At 37.5% G+C, this 26,815-nt stretch overlaps 1 protein-coding gene across 1 annotated transcript in view; it reads right to left on the reverse strand.

The window, feature by feature from the left end:
- Window positions 1-1,123: 1,123 nt before the first annotated feature.
- LOC108262383 (uncharacterized) overlaps window positions 1,124-26,815 on the reverse strand; it is a 37,408-nt gene continuing 11,716 nt past the window's right edge. The window contains exons 4-5 of the transcript XR_008396334.1: window positions 6,524-6,562; window positions 1,124-1,207 (exon numbers count right to left, since the gene is read on the reverse strand). The gene's annotated coding sequence lies outside the window, so the exon portion shown is untranslated. The remainder of the gene's footprint in view (window positions 1,208-6,523; window positions 6,563-26,815) is intronic.

Genomic DNA, 26,815 nt, shown 5'->3' on the forward strand with positions numbered 1-26,815 from the left:
CATCAATTATAATGATCTTGGCAGGTCAAAGGTCATCACCAACTGTCATTTTCTTGGCAGGTTAAAGGTCATCATCATCAATCCTAATTATGTTGAGAGTTGTATACCAAAGATAATGTTACATACATTCAGCACTTCTGGTCTGCACTAGAAGAAGCAATCATATTATGTTGAGAGAATCACGCCAAAGATAATATTATTGATCACATATAAATTTATGATCACGTCATAGATATTTTATCCAAATATGCCTGGGTACATGTGTTACGAAACAATACCGGACTCAGGGTAACTAAAGCCTTTGATTCCATTCTAAAGAAAGGTAAAGTTCCCAAAAAACTACAAACTACAAACAAAGCATTTTTTAAAAGCTCCACGTTCAGAGAAGGTCCTCGTACGAGACGGTGTAGTCGGTGACGTTGGGAAGCCTGGAAATCACCCAGCAGCTTTCCACACTGCGGACATAATTCATGTCCTGGATGTTGAACCTGCAGGAAATCACGTTTATTTTGTCATGTTTATGACATATATTATGCTTTTAATCACCACTGTAATACATTTAGCCTGGGGTCCTGCTTTACTACACAGAATAAATACATGAATAATACAATTCAACCACAACGCTGCTGAGTTCTGGATCGTGATTGGGTCAGAAGGTGTTGATTATATAAGTTGTCTATAGCAGCAGCTCTGACAGTAGCATTATCGTTTCTCTAGTAACAGCTCGTTTATAAACACCACATAAACATTAAAAAGAAAGTTTGTTAACATTTATGGAAGGAGTCTCCGGTGTTTGTGCTATATAACAGTCTGGACAAAGGAGTTTATGCTTTGCAGTTTCAATAATAAGTTCAAATTTAGGAATAATAAACGCTTCAGGACGTGTTGTTTATAGTAAAATAATCTACCTTGGGGTGGACACCACCTTGTCGTCGATTATTTATTTATTTTTACATAACAGCACGTCATGTCATGTTTTCTACCTCACTTAATACCATGAGTTTAGGATTTCAAGGAAACATCACAGGACATCACTACAGTTCTGATCCTGGTTTCGATATACATCTTAACTCCAGAACAGAAGCTTTCTGGACCTGACACTATACATCTCATACCAGTCATCATTCTCTTCATCGTAGTGCTCACAGTTGGATGTGGTCTTTCCGCTGCTGTAGCCGCCAACCACATACAAGCAGCCGTCCATCACCTGTAAGAAGAAGAAGAAAAAGGCAGTATGGTGAAGAGGTACACGACTAATTTCATTAATTCATTCCAGTGCTTGGAGTTTGGAAGACTGATGGATCCAGCCTCAGTAAAACAAACAAAAAATTAGTTAGCCATGTGTCTTTTGGTGCATTACCTCAACGCCAAATTTGCTTCGTGGGTTAAACATGGAGGCAAGCATTCTCCAGGAGTTGGTATGAGGGTTGTAGGCTTCGTTTAATATTACACCGTTATGTACTCACCCTGTGTTTCTGTTCACACCCACACTCTAAAAAGTAATTCAGAGGACCTATTACCACAACTTATTTAAGTGCATGGTTGGAAGACAAAATTTCTAATTTAGTGATTTAATTAAACCTTTTAATTTGAAAACATTATTTTGATGAGTTGTGTTGACATAATTATGTTGATAATTACATCAACTTAATATTGTGTGTCACTGAAACTTCTGCTTTAATTGATTTAAAGCAAAATTAAAGTTGTAGTAACTTAATGAAATTGGTTTGTAACTTAATTTTTCTCCACCTTGAGTTCAGGATTTCAAGTGCCCTCCCCCTGCCCACTTAACATGCCTGGACAAGTCCAGACAAATAAGACCGTGTGTTAGAGCAGGGGTTCCCAAACTTTTCCAGGGTAAGGCCCCCCAAATGGCATTAGCATTTGACCGAGGCCCCCCTTTTGCAAGATGTCTTTAAAACACATTAAAAATACAGACTTCTGAATATATCCCCCCCCTTTTTTTATTAACAATTACATCTTACATCTTTACATTACATTAGGAATTGATTGTGTGTGTGTGTGGTTGTCTGATTAAAAATCATGTAAAAAAAAAAAAAATCATATATGTATTTATTTTTCACAAATTGTTGAGGCCCCCCGGGCGCCCCCTGGTGGCCCCCACTTTGAAAACCACCGTGTTAGAGGACCTTGCTGAACAAAAAACATACAAAGGACATTTCAAGGTGAGTATCATTTCATTTACAAATAAATTCTACTAAAGCATTGAATTTGGGCATATCCCAATTGTTATATGACCAATAGTGGACTTGTGTACGGAGGTTAGGCTACACATGCTAATACAGTTGCTACATAGATACATAATACAGTGCTAATACAGTCCTTTTTCACTGTATTCACTATTCCTATCTAACTTTTTATTAATTATTTAAAAGATAAACCTTTTATAAATTATTACATTATTTGTACCCATATCTCAATTTAACTCACAAAATTTCCATCATTAGCAGGTTAGCTATCTCTTTAAAAATAACTCCACAGATGCGTTACCGTTAAAATTTTAAATATTCTTGTGAGGAAGCTTGCGTGCGAGCTTTAAAATCAACACATAGCATATTGATTTATTTTTTAAATTTAATTTACACATAAATTCTACTAAAGCAATTAATTTTGACATATTCTCAATTGTTATATGACCAATAGTGGACTCATGTCCAGAGTTTTGGCTACACCTGCTAATAACGTTGATGAAATCTGTTACACGAAGCTAACGCTATTCATATGTAGCAGTGTAATTTGACCATCTACCTTTTAGTTTAGAGAGTAGCAGTGGATAAGAATGAGAGTTTCATTTGACAAATCTGCTCAGCTAGAGAGGGCTTTTCATTTATGCCGTAGGGAGGAAAAGCATTCCGTTTTTGCTAATTTCATGCACTGACCCCTTTTTAAAATCTTTCGTTATTCACAGATAGCATTCACTCTATGCAATTTGCTGTTTGACCAAAATTAGCTGCCTATAGACTGGATAGTTCTGTGAGAGGGGTTAAAGTATAACAGGTAGAGTGTTTCGTCGTTTTTTTTTTTTTTTTTGTCTGTATTGCTCATTTCATCCAATGTTGTTTTTATGTATATAAAACCTGCAGAAAGAGATGTTGGGTATGATATTTGTATTGTAAATGATTCTGGATTTTGGTTGCTATTGTTAGACAACTTAATGTTTGTATATATGTAAACATATGTATAAAATCACACACATCCCTTATACTGTGAATGCAAGCATTAGTTTGAATTCACTGATATGGTGGCAGGCCAAAAAGATTTATTAAAAGTTTGAACATTTAAATAATTATTAGTGACATTAAGCTACATTTAGCTGACAGGACACGAAGTATGGTGGCTCATTAGAGGTAGTTTATAACATTGCATTGCGTTAGCGTCGTTACCAAATAACTGGCTATCGCAAACATTACATGGAGAATAACGTTAGCTGTTTTCACAGCAACAATGCCAGCTGCCTCAAACAGACATAACAACCCTTCTTTCAAGTGCTTCGCCACATTCCAGATTTCCTCACTTTGTTTGAAATGAACAATAGCATCGGTTACACATTGGCTTCAGAGCATCAATTATGTTTGTGTCATCCGCCTCGAATGCGAAGTATTTCTATATTCCATACCACATTTTCTCTCAACAGGTCAGGGCGGAGTTTAACTTGTCCATGTTCTGTAGTTTTTCCCATGTGCTTGTAGGCATTCTTCTTCTTTACCACTTGTAGACCGACTAAAACACTTGCGTGTATTTGCTACTCCCATCAGTTCTGGAAGAATTGCAGGCTTGGTAACTTCATTACCAACGATACCCACACAACTGCAGAAAAACAAGTACCGTCAAGTTTTAAGAATGTCGGTACCGACATTCTTAAACTAGTAGGATCAACTTAAATTTTATGAGTAATCAACTTAAAGATGTGTGTTTATTCTACAAAATATTAAGTTAGTGTTATTTGCAAATACATTTGATTGTAGAGGAAAACGTAATTCGTCTAACTCAATATACAGTGAGGGAAAAAAGTATTTGATCCCCTGCTGATTTTGTACGTTTGCCCACTGACAAAGAAATGATCCGTCTATAATTTTAATGGTAGATTTATTTGAACAGTGAGAGACAGAATAACAACAAAAAAATCCAGAAAAACGCATGTCAAAAATGTTATAAATTGATTTGCATTTTAATGAGGGAAATAAGTATTTGCCCCCTCTGCAAAACATGACTTGGTACTTGGTGGCAAAACCCTTGTTGGCAATCACAGAGGTCAGACGTTTCTTGTAGTTGGCCACCAGGTTTGCACACATCTCAGGAGGGATTTTGTCCCTCTCCTCTTTGCAGATCTTCTCCAAATCATTAAGGTTTTGAGGCTGACGTTTGGCATCTCGACCCTTCAGCTCTCTCCACAGATTTTCTATGGGATTTAGGTCTGGAGACTGCCTAGGTCACTCCGGGACCTTAATGTGCTTCTTCTTGAGCCACTCCTTTGTTGCCTTGGCCGTGTGTTCTGGGTCACTGTCATGTTGGAATACCCATCCACGACCCATTTTCAATGCCCTGTTTGAGGGAAGGAGGTTTTCACCCAAGATTTGACGGTACATGGCCCCGTCCATCGTCCCTTTGATGCGGTGAAGTTGTCCTGTCCCCTTAGCAGAAAAACACCCCCAAAGCATAGTGTTTCCACCTCCATGTTTGACGGCGGGGATGGTGTTCTTGGGGTCATAGGCAGCATTCCTCCTCCTCCAAACATGGTGAGTTGAGTTGATGCCAAAGAGCTCCATTTTGGTCTCATCTGACCACAACACTTTCACCCAGTTGTCCTCTGAATCATTCAGATGTTCACTGGCAAACTTCAGCAGGCATGTATATGTGCTTTCTTGAGCAGGGGGATCTTGCGGGCGGTGCAGGATTTCAGTCCTTCACGGCATAGTGTGTTACCAATTGTTTTCTTGGTGACTATGGTCCCAGCTGCCTTGAGATCATTGACAAGATCCTCCCGTGTAGTTCTGGGATGATTCCTCACTGTTCTTATGTTATTGCAACTCCACGAGGTGAGATCTTGCGTGGAGCCCCAGGCCGAGGGAGATTGACAGTTCTTTTGTGTTTCTTCCATTTGCGAATAATCGCACCAACTGTTGTCACCTTCTCACCAAGATGCTTGACAATGGTCTTGTAGCCCATTCCAGACTTGTGTAGGTCTACAATCTTGTCCCTGACATCCTTGGAGAGCTCTTTGGTCTTGGCCATGGTGGAGAGTTTGGAATCTGATTGATTGATTGTTTCTGTGGACAGGTGTCTTTTATACAGGTAACAAGCTGAGATTAGGAGCACTCCCTTTAAGAGTGTGCTCCTAATCTCAACTCGTACTTATTTCCCTCATTAAAATGCAAATCAATTTATAACATTTTTGACATGCGTTTTTCTGGATTTTCTTTTTGTTATTCTGTCTCTCACTGTTCAAATAAACCTACCATTAAAATTATAGACTGATCATTTCTTTGTCAGTGGGCAAACGTACAAAATCAGCAGGGGATCAAATGCTTCTTTCCCTCACTGTAGTTTGTTGATTGAACTTAATTTCTTTAGAAGTTGTCACAACTCAAAAAGATTTGACACAAACTGTTGCGTTAATTTTTTTTGTTGAGCCAAACATTTATTTTTAGAGTGCACACATTCGTTGCAGCCAGTCAATGTCTTTTCTAACTCTCTAATAACCAGAACAAAAATTATCATATCGTCGATCTAAACATCCATCTATATATTCATATTCCTCAACAATACACGCATACCTTTCTCTGTTCTTCTTCCCTGTCTGTGATACGGGAAAACGTGACAGTGCTTTAGAATAGAAACTGGTCATGTTTATAGCATGCACAAGTACTAAACCGATCCGGCTGTAAATACACGGAGTGTGGTGTCCGATCTAAGGGATATATTCAGAGTCAGAGACTTTTTATTTCTGTTACTGATATGACAGTAGAATGAGAAAAAAGTGCACAGACCAGCTACATCAGATCACACACTAAACTGTGTTGTGTTTGTAGATTATACTTACACAGCAAAGACGCATTCATTCGGCCAGCTGGCCAGTTTCTATTTATAATTATAATTGGAAAAGAAAAGAAACTGTAGTTCTGTACGTATATACATTAAAATGGACTGGTTTCAACAACATTTTTGCGATTAATATGTCAGTAATTTCACACTAATGTTTTTACAGTGATCATGGACTATAGAGTTCACTCACGCACTTTTAGGATCAGCTCCACTAATAACGCAACTGTGTTCACAAGGACCATCACCACTGAGCCAACCATGAACACAACCAAATGGGATAAAGCCGTAACACAAAGACATGACAATTAGAAAAAACATTCACTTTTCCCTTTTAACTCACTTTGTTGTTTTATAAATATAGAATAAATAACTGTATTTTATGGCCTGAATGTAACTCGGACATATTCTAATTGAGACAGAAATATCTTAATACTTTGACAGAAAATAATTTTGTACTTACGTCACTGTGTCCGAGTGCTTCTGGAGTCAGATTCTGGGCCTGAAGCGATTAAAGCGAAATCAGTGAATTTATATGAGATCTATGATAGTAGATCCTTTATGTAGAATCCAGTACACATTTTCCAATTCCATACAAATAACTATGCACTAGTGGCACCCCAAACCTGCACAGCAGTGGTAATTGGAGCTAGTCAAAATCAGACCCTTTCAGCATGACATTCACAACTATGCACATGGACACCACATTTCTAGCTGTCTAACCCATTAAATTACTCATGACTACTGATGAATAGCTTTATGAATTATAGATTGGGCCCAATTTGAACATTTTCACTTAGAGGTGTACTCACTTTTGTTGCCAGCGGTTTGGACAGTAATGGCTGTGTGTTGAGTTATTTTGAGATTTCTGTTATACAAGCTGTACACTCACTACTTTACATTGTAGCAGAGTATCATTTCTTCATTGTTGTCACATGAAAAGATTTAATAAAATATTTTAAAATATCTGAGGGGTGTACTCACTTTTGTGAGATACTGTAAAATGGATGGCTGATACATTTCAGTTAGCAAAAACAAACAAATAAATTTAAATAAAATTGCATACTGTACCTCATGAAGTGTTAATTTAATAAAAAACAGTGGTTAACAGTTAAAGAGTTTACAGCAGGACACAATCAATCTCAGTCAATATAATGTTTTTTTTCAGTGCTATTTAAAACTAACCAAACTGTTCTTTTGTAAATGGACCTATAAGCTAGAATAGCAAGCACATATTAAAACAAACATAAACATTTATGGAATATTTTGGTAATTCATTATAAACTGTATTTCCTAATAACTGTTATTGTGCTCATGATGAAAGATGTAAATAACCTGCACCTGTTTAACAGAAAATATATTTGTCATTTGACAACAGTATTTGGATAGCAAATGTGAAATGATCTCTGCTTTTAAGTGCTATTGTGAAGAAATGAGTTTTATCAGGCTTAGGCACTGCTGCTAAAAATGTGAATTATGTGAAAAATGTAAATATATGTCTTTGGAAATGTGTACATTTGCATACATAATAACTTTAAAATATGTGCCTTTTCAATTTTGTTTTACCCTTTTAGATCTCATTATGTTTGCCAATCTTTAGGATACACTGATATTTCATAGAAAAAAAATTCTTATGACATTGTGTGTATACTGCATATTAATATTTTGTTGTAGTTTCTGTATGAGAACTTTTTCACAAATTCACACCAATTGACTGGTTCTGCCTTTGTACTGAGTGGAGATTTCATCAAACTTGGATGTTTCTATTGAATCACATTATAGAGCCCATGTTCTATATAACATTTAACTTTTATAATAATAAGTTGTTTGTAGGTTTTGTTTTGTTTTATTATTTACCTGCTGTGGTAAATCTGCATATGGTTGATGGCATTTGAATGTGGCCTGTATGAGATCAGTGCAATAAATTTCCACAACCATGTTTCTTTCTTAGTGTTCTTTGTGGCAGTGACAGATTTCATTCTCTGTGTATATGCGCTGTGCACTCTGAAACACGCAGGGCCAGGAAATACACAAGACAGGTCCAGATGTAAATGAAATAATGCCTTTGATATGGTGCTATTAGCATTGCTTCTTATACTGTTGACCTAATATTGTATTACTTATCATCTTACTGCGATATATCACTTGTTGCTTGTGTGTAATATTACTCTCTTGGTCCATTCATCCATTCATCCTCAACTGCTTATTCGTTATCAGGTTGCAGGTGCAGCAGCTCCAGTAGGGGACCCCAAACTTCTCTTTCCCAAGCTACATTAACCAGCTCTGACTGGGGGATCCTGAGGTGTTCCCAGGCCAGTGTGGACATATAATCTCTCCAGCTGGTCCTGGGTCTTCCCCGAGGTCTCCTCCCAGCTGGACATGCCTGGAACACCTCCCTAGGGAGGCACCCAGGGGGCATCCTTACCAGGTGCCCGAACCACCTCAACTGGATGCTTTCAACTCAATGGAGCAGCGGCTCTACTATGAGTTCCTCTCGGATAACCGAGCTTCTCACCCTATCTCTAAGGGAGAGGCCAGCCACCCTCCTGAGAAAACCCATTTCGGCTGATTGTACCCACGATCTAGTTCTTTCGGTCACTACCCAGCTTTCATGACAATAGGTGAGGGTAGGAACGAAGATTGCCCAGTAGATAGAGAGCTTTGCCTTCCAGCTCAGCTCTCTTTTCGTCACAACGGTGCGGTAAAGTGATTGCAATACTGCTCCCACTGCTCCGATTCTCCGGCCAATCTCCCGCTCGCATGTCCCCTCACTCGTGAACAAGACCCCAGGGTACTTGAACTCCTTCACTTGGGTTAAGTACTCATTCCCCACCAAGGAGTAGGCACTCCATTGGTTTCCTGCTGAGAACCATGGCCTCAGATTTAGAGGTGCTAATCCTCATCCCAGCAGCTTCACACTCAGCTGCGAACCGATCCAGTGAGTGCTGGAGGTCACGGACCGATAATGCCATCAGGACCACATCATCTGCATCCCCTCCTCACCATGACTACGCCTCGAGATCCTGTCCATGAATATCACAAACAGGATTGGTGACAAAGCGCAGCCCTGGCGGAGACCAACCCCCATCTGGAACGAGTCCGACTTTTTGCCGAGCATCCAGACACAGCTCTCGCTTTGGGAGTACAGCGATTGAACAGCCCTAAGAAGGGAACCCCTCACCCCATACTCCCTCAGCACCTCCCACAGTAAACCCCTGGGGACCCGGTCATATGCCATCTCCAAATCCACAAAACACATGTAGACCGGATGGGCATACTCCCAGGCTCCCTCCAAGATCCTTGCGAAAGTAAAGAGCTGGTCCATTGTTCCACGACCAGGATGGAATCCGCATTGTTCCACTTCAATCCGAGGTTCGATTATTGGCCGGACCCTCCGTTCCAGCACCCCAGATTAGACTTTACCAGGGAGGCTGAGAAGTGTGATACCGCTATAGTTGGCGCACACTCTCTGGTCCCCCTTTTTGAACAGGGGAACCACCATCCCGGGCTACCACTCCTTGGGCACTGTCCCCGACTTCCACGCAATGTTAAAGAGATGTGTCATCCAAGACATCCAGTCCACACCCAGAGCTTTCAGCATTTCTGGATGGATCTCATCAATCCCCGGGGCTTTGCCACTGTGTAGTTGTTTGAGTACCTCAGTGACCTCCAACAGGGAAATTGACGATGATACCCCATCATCCTCCACCTCTGCCTCTACCATAGAGGGCTTGTTAGTCAGATACAGGAGTTCCTCAGAGTGTTCCTTCCACCGTGCAAATACTTCCTCAAGTGAGGTCAACAGCGTCCCATACTTACTGTACACAGCTTGGATGGTTCCCCATTTCCCCCTCCCGAGGTGGCGGATGGTTGTCCTCTCCGAACTTCTCCCATACCCGCTGCTTTGCCTCTTTCACGGCAGAGGGTGCAGACCCTTCGGTCCTGTCGGTACCTTGCAACTGCCTCCGGAGTCCTCCGGGATAACACATCCCGGAAGGCCTCCTTCTTCAGTCGGACGGCTTCCCTGACCACCGGTGTACTATCTTGGCAACCCCAAAAAAATGTCTATAGTTGATGATTACACTATTGCTGAACATATAAATGGAAGGTTATGTAAAATAACTAAATTATCAATAGTAAATTAAAGAGACCATGTGAGTGGAAACTTTGGGACTCTTGCTAAACCTGCTGTAAAGTGCACTAGTAAAACAAATAATGGAAGGACACGATAAATACTGTGGCCAAAAAATAGATGCAAGTATGGAGTTTACAATTTTGGATTTGCTATTTTGATTAGATCCTAGTTTTTATATTCATTCAAATGTTAATATACTGTAATTGAGCTAGTCTGTAAAATGTAAATCACAGTAATTCGCTGCAGTATAATAAATTGTCAGATACTGTATACATTACAGTACAGCAAAACAAACAAGCAGCCTTCTGATTGCTAAACCAGCCACTTAACCACTGAGCGCACGCATATATATATATATATATATATATATATATATATATATATATATATATATATATATATATATATATATATATATATATATATATATATTGAATCTGTCCTGCAAATATTCAGAAAATGGAAAAGTGCTTAAGATAAAAACAAACAAACAAACAAAAAAAACAACAACTGTGTCTATTCACAATAAAACAAATTTGAATCACCATCACTAGTGACAGTCAAATCATTTTAGACAGTGTTTTTAACTCAGGAGGCAAGTGATAGTTACAGAAAAGCATTGTACATGAAGGATTTGCTACTAAAGAGCTTAGTGTTATCAACTGATTTATTAAAGCAAATATCTTAATAAGGAATAGGACATAGATTAATTTTCATTATGAACATTTCATTTATACAAGTGTTCATTCCATACACACAGTGTATCAATATTTATTCCATATTAGTGTAGTGATAGTAGAGTTATGATAGTAGTGCCGACTATAATTCAAATCACAACTTTATATTAATGTGTTTGTTTTAACACATAATTGTTTCTATAGTAACAGCTCAGACACATGGACTTGTATCTAAGACTAATCTAAGAGGATATCCACCAAGAAGCCACAGCCAGCATTACCATTGGTGGTGAGCCAGATGGTAAACCCACAACTGAAAGAAACAAGATTGTAGTGGCAGAGTATGAGGAGTGGGTAAATTTGCCCCTGAAACTGGTGATGAAGTTCAGCAATACATCAGACCCAACCACGTCATAGAAGATGAATGGGATCTGTTGAGTTGGTGGAAAAATAAAAGCGCCATTTTCCCATTGCTTTCATGACAGTCCCACAGTATACTCAACATCCCTGCAAATAGCAGAAGCAGCAAGAAGAACTTCAGTGTAGCTGGACTAAATTTTAATCAGAGGAGGACAGCACTGAAACTATCAACTTTTTATGCCATTTTCTTGCTTCACAACTCATGCTGATAAGGATATGTTTGTATAAATAGTTGTGCAACACTTGTTGCAAACTCTGTCTTGAAGAAGTTAAAGTTCCAAGAAGAATTTATGTTCTTTACATTTACGTTACACTTGTTGTCCACCCACAAGTTTAATAAATGGTAAGTACGTGTTTTTCCTCTTTTGCACTTGTGCCATGAGGGGGCACTTTGCCTTGATGAAAATGTTTTTTGTTTACACATTTCGTAACTGACTGTGGCATGCAATCCTGAAATACAGCATATTGCAAAAAGTTATTTGTTGTGAGAAACCAATTTCAGGTTTGGATCGGGTTCAGTCTTGAAATTTAACAGTACAGGTAGGGTCGGGTTGGGTCGTGTCTAACATGTCTAACTAATGGGGCTTCAATTTAAAGCCTGTGCAGACAATTAACTCCAGTACATTTTTAACATCTAAATGTTAATGTAAAAAAAAAAGCTGAATTTAGGACCTACATTTAACATAGAACCCAATGAGCCAAATAAAATGAAAAAAAAAAACATGATTGAACTTGCTTAGGGATTAGTTCATTCCATTTCCATTTAAGGTATTTCAAAACACATGTCAAAAACATTTGAATAGATTATTAATACTAATTTGTGTTTTTTTGTGACAGGACAGGGCTGTTCAACACAAAAGTCAGGTTTTCATTTGTCATGACCATTTGAATTGCAGACGATCATCTCGCTGTTGCACAGAAAAACACTTGCATCAGTTTTCAGACAAAAAAGTCTTGCATCAGTCCACAGGTAAAAGTTTTTAAAACGTCTTCAACCAGGTGTAAGACTTCAATGATCTCTATGTAGTGAATACAAGATGATCTGAATTTTAGGAAGTAAAAAAAGCAATTTGAGAGACTTTTTTTTTTTTGTCATCACCTCATTAGTCATAATATTTATTTTGTAAGACTTCACACAGTATTTTGTTTTCTCTTTACAGAATGACTAATATAGCTGAAGATTTAATCAATTCCACTCTAGTTCCACCACTTCCATTTGGTTTTACTAACTGTCTAAAAGGAATTCATTTTGGATTTATTTTCTCGTACTGTGTCATGACATTATGTTTCCTCCTTGGTACACCAGCCAATTCATGGTGTCTCTGGTACTATTTTTGCACTGAGCTGAAAGTCAAACAAACTCATGTGTTTCTTCTTAATCACATTATAATAGAGTTCATCTTCTGCTTCGGGTGTGCTGCTGAAATGCTAAATGTATTTATTATAAGAAATAACACATTCTTTATAGTGATATATTTTTTTCTGTGTCTGTCCTGGAGTGGAAGGCCTCTGATACAAACCTGCATTTGCATTGAACAATACTTGGCTGTGCTTCATCCAGTAACATTCTTGAGATATAAAGGTATAAAATACAGGATTGCAGCAGCTGTAGCAGTTTGGTTAATGTCACTTGGATACACTCTGTACCAGCTAACCACAATGACTTTCCCTGATCCTGTTCTCAACTCTGTGTTCATCATAACATTGTCTGTGATTTCATTCTGCTGTGGGTCTGTGCTGCGTGCTCTGAAACACCCTGGGCCAGGAGATACACGTACCAGAAATCAGACAGGTAGAGATGCAGGAAATCAACAGAAGAGAAATGCCTTTAATACTATATTTTCAGCATTGCTTCTAATCCTCTTCTCCTACATTCCTCAGGCATTGCTTAGCATTTGTACTTGTTTAAAAATAGATCAGATAATATTTGAATGTAATATTATTCCATTTATGACTTCTTTTAATGTCTTTGGTGTGATGGCTACACCATTCCTGAAAATGTACAAGGAAGGTCATCTAAAATGTCTAAAGTAGCAGAAGGAAATTAATTGAGTGAAACTCTTTTGGAAAAATCAGTAGTAATACAAATGAGTAAAACAAATTTAATGTGACCTCATGATCTCTGAGAATCTTCAACTATCTACAGGTTTGTGTGATCATGATGGTTCTTCTTTTTTTATTTATTCATTTTTATTCAGTTACATTAAAATTGAACCTGCTTTTAAAATTAAACATGCATTGTTAAACATGCTTATGACCAATGTTTGCTTTGGTCTTGAACAGCACAGTATGTTTCCATAACTATCAATATTACACATGATTGATAAGGTTCTTCTTCTTTCTTTTTCCCCCTTACTTTGTGCTATAGCTAGGTATGACCTCCCCAATAAATTTACAGATCGTTTGGGAAAAATCTGTTGTAATACAAATAATGTACCAGCACAGGAAATAACAAGGCTACCACAAGGAAAGTGACCTCATTTATGGAAACTGTCTAAAACTTTTTTTAACTAGTGATGCAGTACTAAAATGATGTTTTTATATTCTCACAGTACATTTGCAGTTGAGGATGGTTTTTGTTTTGTTGTTGTTGTTATTTGTTTTTGTATTATGAAACTAATGGCATTTGATACATTTTGGTAAGAAATCCTGATTAAATGGAATAACACCAACATAAAGTATGTTACAAATATATCTACATGTATATTTGTATAGCAAATGGTCATTTTCTACCCTTATATTTTTTCAATTGTATGTACTGTGAACACATAGATGAATAATTATGGCTTTTGTACTATTTTAATCATATAATGAACAGGTTTATGCTATGCTTTTGCCTAGGTTGCTCTTATTCCTGTACCTGAACTAGGTTAAGAAAGAGTTTCCTATGTTTAATAGATTTACTGATAACATTTCAAATGATGAAAATGGTTTAATGCTTGGTTTGCTTGCATAAACGTAAAAGTCTCGTTTAGGAACCACAGCTAGAGGGATGACACTTGATTGTCTTTTTACTTGTCTTTAGATTGTATATCAATATTAATTCCATATATTTAAGTTTTGATTCATTTTATATAACAGCAGTTATGATAGCAGTGCCAGAAAATCGGCACATGTTTGTGTAATGGCCTAGGATGTGGCCTGTATGACATCAATGCAATTTAGCTGCATTCTATCAAAATTAAAAAGACCTGTTTAGTGGAACTTCTGGGACTCATTTAACAAAACCTGTTGTACAATGCACTTGTAAGGCAAATGACAGACAGGCAGAAGAAACATCAGGGCCATGAAAAAAAGATGAAGATTTTGGGGAAGACTGTATTGTTTTTGTTCTTTTGATTACTCAACTACTGTAGCCTAGTTCTATGCTATCCTGTTTTGTATTTATTCCAACGATTATATCATGTAATTGAATGTCTGCTACATCTTTTCATTGTAAATGCTTACTTCAATATAATAAAGCAAGTTTATGGAGAATGTACAGTCCAGTACATTTTTAACGTCTAAAAAAATCCCAACTTATGTCCTAATTTAACTTAAATGAGCCAACATAGAATCGAATCATCCATCCATCCATCCATCCATTATCTCACACATGGTCATAGGGGAGCCTGGAGCCTGTCCCCGGGAACTCGGGGCACAAGGTAGAGGACACCCTAGATGTGGTGCCAACCCATCACAGGGCACAATCATGCACACACACTCACACACCTATTCACAGACTATGGACAATTCGGAAATGCCAATCAGCCTATAACACATGTCTTTGGACTGGTTGAGGAAACCAGAGTAATTGTAATCAGATAATAGATGTCTGATTAATTCCAGTGTAGGGAGAGTTGCAGTAATCCAGATGAAAAGAGATAAAAGCTTGAGTCACTTTTTGAAGATCCTTAAAAGTTAGAAAAGACTTGACCTTAGCTAAAAGCCCAAGTTGAAAAAAACTTGATCTGACAACGGTAGAAATCTGCTTGTCAAGTTTTGCGATCACTATCCAGTAAAAAGCCAATAATTTTAACTTGTGGTGTAATGTAGTATGCAACTTGATCAAAGTTTGGTATGAAATTTGGTGCTGTGAATGATGATTTGATATAGTCAGCATAACAGTGAAATGACACCACACATCTCTTAAAGATCAAGTCAAGTCAAGTCAAGTAGGTTTTTATTGTCATTCCGTTATATAGCTTGGGCGCATTGGAATGAAATGAAGTTTCTTCAGGACCATGATGCAACACCGAACAGTACGCAAGACTACATGAAGTGCAAATGGATGGTAAGGTCCCAGATTCTGGTTTGCGTAGTAGCGAGACGTCGCATAGCTCATTTTGCAGTCCATTGTGTATTCCTCCTGAGCTTTGTTCTCCATTGTTCAGCAGAATTTGGCGATGATAGACATGTACACCAGTGCTTCCAATGTACATCTGTTAAAAAAGTTTCCAAATTGGTGTAAGCTACACGTAACATGCACCATATTAGTGGAAACCATCTTGGATCTGTAGCACCTATAGGAAGCATATAAAGGGAAAATTAAACTGGGGCACGAATGGAGCCCTGCAGCACTCCACAGGTGAGATGGGCTGAGGAGGAGGTGAAATTTGCAATGCTAACTGAAAGTCTTCTGTTAGTCAAGTAAGATTTAAACCATTTGAAATCATTTCCCTGGATTCCCACACAGTGCTCCAAATGTGTTAAGAGAGAGCCACACACACCAGCGCCATCTTATCAACATTCAGGAGATCAGACCTCCTTGGCAATTCAAATGGTCTTGACGAAAGAAAACATGCCTCTTGGGGTGAACAGCCCTGTCCTGGCTGTGCTTTTTGGGTCATTGTCTTCCTGCATGATTAAGATCCTCCCAATTAATTGGATGCATTTCTCTGCAATTGAAAGAGAGATTGTTTCTGTAGACTTCTGAAATCATTCTGCTGCTATCATTATGCGTTAAATCATCAAGAAAGATTAGTGAACCTGTTCCAGAAGCAGCCGTGCAAGCCCAAGCCATGACACTACCTCCACCCTGCTTGACTGATGAGCTGATGACTGATGTTTTGGAACAGGACAAACAGGCACAAGAATCATCACATATTTCAAAACACATGTCAAAAACATTTGAATAGATTATTAATTCTCATATATATTTTAATGTGACAGGGCAGGGCTATTAAACACAAATGTTTTCAATTGTCAAGACCATTTGAATTACCAAGGAGGTTTGATCTCATTGCTTTGCAATCTCGCTGTTGCACAGACTACTCTTAGAAATCTTGCATTGATCCACAGGTAAAACTTTTTAAAACTTCTTCAGCCAGCTATAAGCATTCTGTATGTCATTGATCTTTATGTAGTGAATGCAAGATGATCTAAATAGCAGGTAAAAAAAAAAAAAAAAGTAATCAGTATCTCATTAGCCCTAATTGTTATTTTGTAAGACGTCACACATTCTTTTGTTTTCTCTTTACAGAATAACTAATGTGTCTGACGAGTTCATCAATTCCACTCTAACTCCATCACTTTTTCTCATTTTTACATCTTGGTAAATTCACTGACTTTTATGAATCTTCTATATTCATGAACTGTATACCAAACAAATACAAAAGACATTTGCATTACTTATGCATATCTTTTTGTATATTGTATGAGAGTCTGATCTCTAATCTTTATTTTGTAAAACTTCACACATTCTTTTGTTTTCTCTTTGCAATACAGTACTCATACAGAATGACTAATATATCTGCAGAGATCATCAATTCCACTGTAATTACACCACCTCTGTTTAGTTTTACTGAATGTCTAAACGGATTTAATTTTGGATTTATTTACTTCTACTGTGTCCTAACATTATGTTTCCTCCTTGGTACACCAGCCAATTCATGGTGTTTCTGGTTCTATTTTTGCACTGAGCGGAAAGTCAAACAAACTCATGTGTTTCTTCTTAATCACATTCTAATAGAGCTCATCATCTGCTTCGTGTGTGCTGCTGAAATGCTAAATGTATTTATTTTTAGAAATAACTCATACGCTATAGCAAGTTTTTTTTTTCTGTCTTTGTCCTGGAGTGGAAGGCCTCTGATACAAACCTGCATTTGCATTGAACAATACTTGGCTGTGCTTCATCCAGTAACATTCTTGAGATATAAAGGTATAAAATACAGGACTGCAGCAGCTGTAGCAGTTTGGTTCATGTCACTTGGATACACTCTGTACCAGCTTACTACAATGACTTTCCCTGATTCTTTTATCAACTCTGTGTTCATCATAACATTGTCTGTGATTTCATTCTGCTGTGGGTCTGTGCTGCGTGCTCTGAAACACCCTGGGCCAGGAGATACACGTACCAGAAATCAGACAGGTAGAGATGTAGGGAACCAACAGAAGAGAAATGCCTTTAATACTATATTTTCAGCATTGCTTCTAATCCTCTTCTCCTACATTCCTCAGGCATTGCTTAGCATTTGTACTTGTTTAAAAATAGATCAGATAATATTTGAATGTAATATTATTCCTTTTATGACTTCTTTTAATGTCTTTGGTGTGATGGCTACACCATTCCTGAAAATGTACAAGGAAGGTCATCTAAAATGTCTAAAGTAGCAGAAGGAAATTAATTGAGTGAAACTCTTTTGGAAAAATCAGTAGTAATACAAATGACACACCAGCACAAGAACAAACAAGGCTACGAAAACAAATTTAATGTGACCTCATGATCTCTGAGAATCTTCAACTATCTACAGGTTTGTGTGATCATGATGGTTCTTCTTTTTTTATTTATTCATTTTTATTCAGTTACATTAAAATTGAACCTGCTTTTAAAATTAAACATGCATTGTTAAACATGCTTATGACCAATGTTTGCTTTGGTCTTGAACAGCACAGTATGTTTCCATAACTATCAATATTACACATGATTGATAATGTTCTTCTAATTTCTTTTTCCCCCTTACTTTGTGCTATAGCTAGGTATGACCTCCCCAATAAATTTACAGATCGTTTGGGAAAAATCTGTTGTAATACAAATAATGTACCAGCACAGGAAATAACAAGGCTACCACAAGGAAAGTGACCTCATTTATGGAAACTGTCTAAAACTTTTTTTAACTGGTGATGCAGTACTAAAATGATGTTTTTATATTCTCACAGTACATTTGCAGTTGAGGATGGTTTTTGTTTTGTTGTTGTTGTTTTTTGTTTTTGTATTATGAAACTAATGGCATTTGATACATTTTGGTAAGAAATCCTGATTAAATGGAATAACACCAACATAAAGTATGTTACAAATATATCTACATGTACATTTGTATAGCAAATGGTCATTTTCTACCCTTATATTTTTTCAATTGTATGTACTGTGAACACATAGATGAATAATTATGGCTTTTGTACTATTTTAATCATATAATGAACAGGTTTATGCTATTCTTTTGCCTAGGTTGCTCTTATTCCTGTACCTGACCTAGGTTAAGAAAGAGTTTCCTATGTTTAATAGATTTACTGATAACATTTCAAATGATGAAAATGGTTTAATGCTTGGTTTGCTTGCATAAACGTAAAAGTCTCGTTTAGGAACCACAGCTAGAGGGATGACACTTGATTGTCTTTTTACTTGTCTTTAGATTGTATATCAATATTAATTCCATATATTTAAGTTTTGATTCATTTTATATAACAGCAGTTATGATAGCAGTGCCAGAAAATCGGCACATGTTTGTGTAATGGCCTAGGATGTGGCCTGTATGACATCAATGCAATTTAGCTGCATTCTATCAAAATTAAAAAGACCTGTTTAGTGGAACTTCTGGGACTCATTTAACAAAAACTGTTGTACAATACACTTGTAAGGCAAATGACAGACAGGCAGAAGAAACATCAGGGCCATGAAAAAAAGATGAAGATTTTGGGGAAGACTGTATTGTTTTTGTTCTTTTGATTACTCAACTACTGTAGCCTAGTTCTATGCTATCCTGTTTTGTATTTATTCCAACGATTATATCATGTAATTGAATGTCTGCTACATCTTTTCATTGTAAATGCTTACTTCAATATAATAAAGCAAGTTTATGGAGAATGTACAGTCCAGTACATTTTTAACGTCTAAAAAAAATCCCAACTTATGTCCTAATTTAACTTAAATGAGCCAACATAGAATCGAATCATCCATCCATCCATCCATCCATTATCTCACACATGGTCATAGGGGAGCCTGGAGCCTGTCCCCGGGAACTCGGGGCACAAGGTAGAGGACACCCTAGATGTGGTGCCAACCCATCACAGGGCACAATCATGCACACACACTCACACACCTATTCACAGACTATGGACAATTCGGAAATGCCAATCAGCCTATAACACATGTCTTTGGACTGGTTGAGGAAACCAGAGTAATTGTAATCAGATAATAGATGTCTGATTAATTCCAGTGTAGGGAGAGTTGCAGTAATCCAGATGAAAAGAGATAAAAGCTTGAGTCACTTTTTGAAGATCCTTAAAAGTTAGAAAAGACTTGACCTTAGCTAAAAGCCCAAGTTGAAAAAAACTTGATCTGACAACGGTAGAAATCTGCTTGTCAAGTTTTGCGATCACTATCCAGTAAAAAGCCAATAATTTTAACTTGTGGTGTAATGTAGTATGCAACTTGATCAAAGTTTGGTATGAAATTTGGTGCTGTGAATGATGATTTGATATAGTCAGCATAACAGTGAAAAGACACCACACGTCTCTTAAAGATCAAGTCAAGTCAAGTCAAGTAGGTTTTTATTGTCATTCCGTTATATAGCTTGGGCGCATTGGAATGAAATGAAGTTTCTTCAGGACCATGGTGCAACACCGAACAGTACGCAAGACTACATGAAGTGCAAATGGATGGTAAGGTCCCAGATTCTGGTTTGCGTAGTAGCGTGACATCGCATAGCTCATTTTGCAGTCCATTGTGTATTCCTCCTGAGCTTTGTTCTCCATTGTTCGGCAGAATTTGGCGATGATAGACATGTACACCAGTGCTTCCAATGTACATCTGTTAAAAAAGTTTCCAAATTGGTGTAAGCTACACGTAACATGCACCATATTAGTGGAAACCATCTTGGATCTGTAGCACCTATAGGAAGCATATAAAGGGAAAATTAAACTGGGGCATGAATGGAGCCCTGCAGCACTCCACAGGTGAGATGGGCTGAGGAGGAGGTGAAATTTGCAATGCTAACTGAAAAGCTTCTGTTAGTCAAGTAAGATTTAAACCATTTGAAATCATTTCCCTGGATTCCCACACAGTGCTCCAAATGTGTTAAGAGAGAGCCACACACACCAGCGCCATCTTATCAACATTCAGGAGATCAGACCTCCTTGGCAATTCAAATGGTCTTGACGAAAGAAAACATGCCTCTTGGGGTGAACAGCCCTGTCCTGGCTGTGCTTTTTGGGTCATTGTCTTCCTGCATGATTAAGATCCTCCCAATTAATTGGATGCATTTCTCTGCAATTGAAAGAGAGATTGTTTCTGTAGACTTCTGAAATCATTCTGCTGCTATCATTATGCGTTAAATCATCAAGAAAGATTAGTGAACCTGTTCCAGAAGCAGCCGTGCAAGCCCAAGCCATGACACTACCTCCACCCTGCTTGACTGATGAGCTGATGACTGATGTTTTGGAACAGGACAAACAGGCACAAGAATCATCACGTATTTCAAAACACATGTCAAAAACATTTGAATAGATTATTAATTCTCATATATATTTTAATGTGACAGGGCAGGGCTATTAAACACAAATGTTTTCAATTGTCAAGACCATTTGAACTACCAAGGAGGTTTGATCTCACTGCTTTGCAATCTCGCTGTTGCACAGACTACTCTTAGAAATCTTGCATTGATCCACAGGTAAAACTTTTTAAAACTTCTTCAGCCAGCTATAAGCATTCTGTATGTCATTGATCTTTATGTAGTGAATGCAAGATGATCTAAATAGCAGGTAAAAAAGAAAAAAAAAAGTAATCAGTATCTCATTAGCCCTAATTGTTATTTTGTAAGACTTCACACATTCTTTTGTTTTCTCTTTACAGAATAACTAATGTGTCTGAAGAGTTCATCAATTCCACTCTAACTCCATCACTTTTTCTCATTTTTACATCTTGGTAAATTCACTGACTTTTATGAATCTTCTATATTCATGAACTGTATACCAAACAAATACAAAAGACATTTGCATTAGTTATGCATATCTTTTTGTATATTGTATGAGAGTCTGATCTCTAATCTTTATTTTGTAAAACTTCACACATTCTTTTGTTTTCTCTTTGCAATACAGTACTCATACAGAATGACTAATATATCTGCAGAGATCATCAATTCCACTGTAATTACACCACCTCTGTTTAGTTTTACTAAATGTCTAAAAGGATTTAATTTTGGATTTATTTACTTCTACTGTGTCCTAACATTATGTTTCCTCCTTGGTACACCAGCCAATTCATGGTGTTTCTGGTTCTATTTTTGCACTGAGCGGAAAGTCAAACAAACTTATGTGTTTCTTCTTAATCACATTCTAATAGAGCTCATCATCTGCTTCGTGTGTGCTGCTGAAATGCTAAATGTATTTATTTTTAGAAAGAACTCATACTCTACAGCAAGTTTTTTTTTTCTGTGTCTGTCCTGGACTGGAAGGCCTCTGATACAAACCTGCATTTGCATTGAACAATACTTGGCTGTGCTTCATCCAGTAACATTCTTGAGATATAAAGGTATAAAATACAGGATTGCAGCAGCTGTAGCAGTTTGGTTCATTTCACTTGGATACACTCTGTACCAGCTTACTACAATGTCTTTCCCTGATTCTTTTATCAACTCTGTGTTCATCATAACATTGTCTGTGATTTCATTCTGCTGTGGGTCTGTGCTGCGTGCTCTGAAACACCCTGGGCCAGGAGATACACGTACCAGAAATCAGACAGGTAGAGATGTAGGGAACCAACAGAAGAGAAATGCCTTTAATACTATATTTTCAGCATTGCTTCTAATCCTCTTCTCCTACATTCCTCAGGCATTGCTTAGCATTTGTACTTGTTTAAAAATAGATCAGATAATGTTTGAATGTAATATTATTCCTATTATGACTTCTTTTAATGTCTTTGGTGTGATGGCTACACCATTCCTGAAAATGTACAAGGAAGGTCATCTAAAATGTCTAAAGTAGCAGAAGGAAATTAATTGAGTGAAACTCTTTTGGAAAAATCAGTAGTAATACAAATGACACACCGGCACAAGAACAAACAAGGCTATGAAAACAAATTTAATGTGACCTCATGATCTCTGAGAATCTTCAACTATCTACAGGTTTGTGTGATCATGTTGGTTATTCTTTTTTTATTTATTCATTTTTATTCAGTTACATTAAAATTGAACCTGCTTTTAAAATTAAACATGCATTGTTAAACATGCTTATGACCAATGTTTGCTTTGGTCTTGAACAGCACAGTATGTTTCCATAACTATCAATATTACACATGATTGATAAGGTTCTTCTTCTTTCTTTTTCCCCCTTACTTTGTGCTATAGCTAGGTATGACCTCCCCAATAAATTTACAGATCGTTTGGGAAAAATCTGTTGTAATACAAATAATGTACCAGCACAGGAAATAACAAGGCTACCACAAGGAAAGTGACCTCATTTATGGAAACTGTCTAAAACTTTTTTTAACTAGTGATGCAGTACTAAAATGATGTTTTTATATTCTCACAGTACATTTGCAGTTGAGGATGGTTTTTGTTTTGTTGTTGTTGTTTTTTGTTTTTGTATTATGAAACTAATGGCATTTGATACATTTTGGTAAGAAATCCTGATTAAATGGAATAACACCAACATAAAGTATGTTACAAATATATCTACATGTATATTTGTATAGCAAATGGTCATTTTCTACCCTTATATTTTTTCAATTGTATGTACTGTGAACACATAGATGAATAATTATGGCTTTTGTACTATTTTAATCATATAATGAACAGGTTTATGCTATTCTTTTGCCTAGGTTGCTCTTATTCCTGGACCTGAACTAGGTTAAGAAAGAGTTTCCTATGTTTAATAGATTTACTGATAACATTTCAAATGATGAAAATGGTTTAATGCTTGGTTTGCTTGCATAAACGTAAAAGTCTCGTTTAGGAACCACAGCTAGAGGGATGACACTTGATTGTCTTTTTACTTGTCTTTAGATTGTATATCAATATTAATTCCATATATTTAAGTTTTGATTCATTTTATATAACAGCAGTTATGATAGCAGTGCCAGAAAATCGGCACATGTTTGTGTAATGGCCTAGGATGTGGCCTGTATGACATCAATGCAATTTAGCTGCATTCTATCAAAATTAAAAAGACCTGTTTAGTGGAACTTCTGGGACTCATTTAACAAAACCTGTTGTACAATGCACTTGTAAGGTAAATGACAGACAGGCAGAAGAAACATCAGGGCCATGAAAAAAAGATGAAGATTTTGGGGAAGACTGTATTGTTTTTGTTCTTTTGATTACTCAACTACTGTAGCCTAGTTCTATGCTATCCTGTTTTGTATTTATTCCAACAATTATATCATGTAATTGAATGTCTGCTACATCTTTTCATTGTAAATGCTTACTTCAATATAATAAAGCAAGTTTATGGAGAATGTACAGTCCAGTACATTTTTAACGTCTAAAAAAAATCCCAACTTATGTCCTAATTTAACTTAAATGAGCTAACATAGAATCGAATCATCCATCCATCCATCCATCCATTATCTCACACAGGGTCATAGGGGAGCCTGGAGCCTGTCCCCGGGAACTCGGGGCACAAGGTAGAGGACACCCTAGATGTGGTGCCAACCCATCACAGGGCACAATCATGCACACACACTCACACACCTATTCACAGACTATGGACAATTCGGAAATGCCAATCAGCCTATAACACATGTCTTTGGACTGGTTGAGGAAACCAGAGTAATTGTAATCAGATAATAGATGTCTGATTAATTCCAGTGTAGAGAGAGTTGCAGTAATCCAGATGAAAAGAGATAAAAGCATGCGTCACTTTTTGAAGATCCTTAAAAGTTAGAAAAGACTTGACCTTAGCTAAAAGCCCAAGTTGAAAAAAACTTGATCTGACAACGGTAGAAATCTGCTTGTCAAGTTTTGCGATCACTATCCAGTAAAAAGCCAATAATTTTAACTTGTGGTGTAATGTAGTATGCAACTTGATCAAAGTTTGGTATGAAATTTGGTGCTGTGAATGATGATTTGATATAGTCAGCATAACAGTGAAAAGACACCACACGTCTCTTAAAGATCAAGTCAAGTCAAGTCAAGTCAAGTAGGTTTTTATTGTCATTCCGTTATATAGCTTGGGTGCATTGGAATGAAATGAAGTTTCTTCAGGACCATGGTGCAACACAGAACAGTACGCAAGACTACATGAAGTGCAAATACAGTGTGAGATGTGTGCAAAACAATAAATACACAGATCAAAACAATAAATACACAGGACAATAGATACACAGAACATGAATTGTAAACATGAACTGTAAGAGTAAGCTATTATTGTAACGCAGCAGCACAAGTATAGCAGCAATACTGGCAGCAAAAACAGTAGTATCCTGTAGTATAAAGTGACTGATGCAGCTATGTAAAGTGCAATGTGCAGTAGTACTGTCTTACTGGGTTACTGCATGTGCAGTGGTGTGAGTCTTACTGGGTTAGGTGTTCGACTAGCCCAGGTGAGCATTGGGAGGCAGCAGGGTGTTGAGTGCTGCCTCAGGGAAGAAACTGTTGCAGAGTCTGCTGGTGGTGACATGGGTGCTCCTGTACCTTCTGCCAGATATCAGGAGGGTGAATAGTCTATGAGTGGGGTGAGAGGGGTTGTCCACAATACTGGTGGCTTTGCAGATGCAGCGGTTGTTAATAAGTCAATGGTGGATAGAGAGATCCTGATGATCTTTTCAGCTGTCCTCACAATTCCCTGTAGGGTCTTGTTGTCAGAGGCTGTGCAATTCCTGTACCACACGTTGAGACAGCTGGTGAGGACACTCTCTATCGTCCCTCTGTAGAAGGAGGTGAGGATGGGACAATCATGTGCTGCAGGGTAAGCAGGTAGCAGGGTAAAAATCAGTGGACTGAGCACACAGCCTTTGGAAGTTCTGGTGTTCAGTGTGGTGGTGCTGGAGGTGGAGTTATGGACTGGGGTCTCCCAGTCAGAAAGTCCAGGATCCAGTTGCAGAGGAAGGTACTTAAACCCAGCAGGCACAGGTTTGTTATCAGTTGTGTTGAATGCTGACCTGAAGTCTATGAACAGCAGCATTTCATAATTGTCTTTTTTGTTTAGATGTGTCAGAGACAGATGGATGGTAGCAGATATGGTGTCCTCTGTTGAGTGGTTGGGATGGTATGCATACTGAAATGGGTCCAGTGTGGTGGGAAGTGCTGGCTCAAATTTAGCCTATTACCCAAAAACACTTAAAGTTCAACATAGAAGCAAATACTCACATCTACCTCTGAGCCCAGTTGGAGATAGAAAAAAGACACCAGCCGTGAGTGAGAAGAAGCAAGGGTCCAGATTTATTGGTTCCGTTCCACCACACGAGATCCACACCGATGAGAATTCTCAGAAGTGATCTCACACCCGGAGCTCAAGCTCCAGTATTTATGCTGTATTTATACAGTAGATAAATAATATATTTCAGAAAGACTATGATATCAATACCAATAGGGTTAAAAAAAGAGCTCATCTACATTACCATTATGTTTTGAAAAAGGCCTATTCAACTTACTATTATGTTCTAAAAAAGGGCTATTCAACTTACCATTAGCTCAAAAAACAGGTCTTTTCAATTTACCATTAGCTCAAAAAACAGGGCTTTTCAATTTACCATTAGCTTCAAGAGTGGAGAGACAAAACAACGAGTGACCTTGGTCTCACTATTATCTCGCGGGGTGGGGTGGGGGGGGTGGGGGGGCAGCTTGATTCAGCTACACTTATAAATGGCTCCTCATGGTTTTCTCTTAAAATTAAGGCCTTCCTTGCGAGACAAGAATCTTCACCATCTGAATTATGAGTAAGTTATATTTTTCTGTATTTCTAGTTTATAATTTATTTTCATATTTGCTCTATATCTCTATTTTATATATAGTTATACTGCTTGAAAAACGGTTTACTGTACTTCCTACTTCATAATATCATTATATTACCCTTCTACTGACCTACATATCCTACTATTCTGTTTTTTTATAAAGAGTTTTCTATTATTATACGATATTACCCTTATAATATCTTAATACTCCTTTTTATTATTCTTATAAAGTTATAATGTTATGTGTGTGTGTGTGTGTGTGTGTGTGTGTGTGTGTTATGTCTACATGCCCGCCCTTGACTGTGCGAGAGTGTGTGTGTGTGTGTGTGTTGGCACTCCTCAGCTCTTATACTTCTTTTTGACTCTTCGACTAATAAACCATGGTGTAGTACTCTTAAAGATCTTTAAAATGTAAATCCAATTTGTCAATATTCGCCT

This window comes from Ictalurus punctatus, chromosome 3 (genome assembly GCF_001660625.3).
Source record: "Ictalurus punctatus breed USDA103 chromosome 3, Coco_2.0, whole genome shotgun sequence".
NCBI lineage: Eukaryota > Metazoa > Chordata > Actinopteri > Siluriformes > Ictaluridae > Ictalurus > Ictalurus punctatus.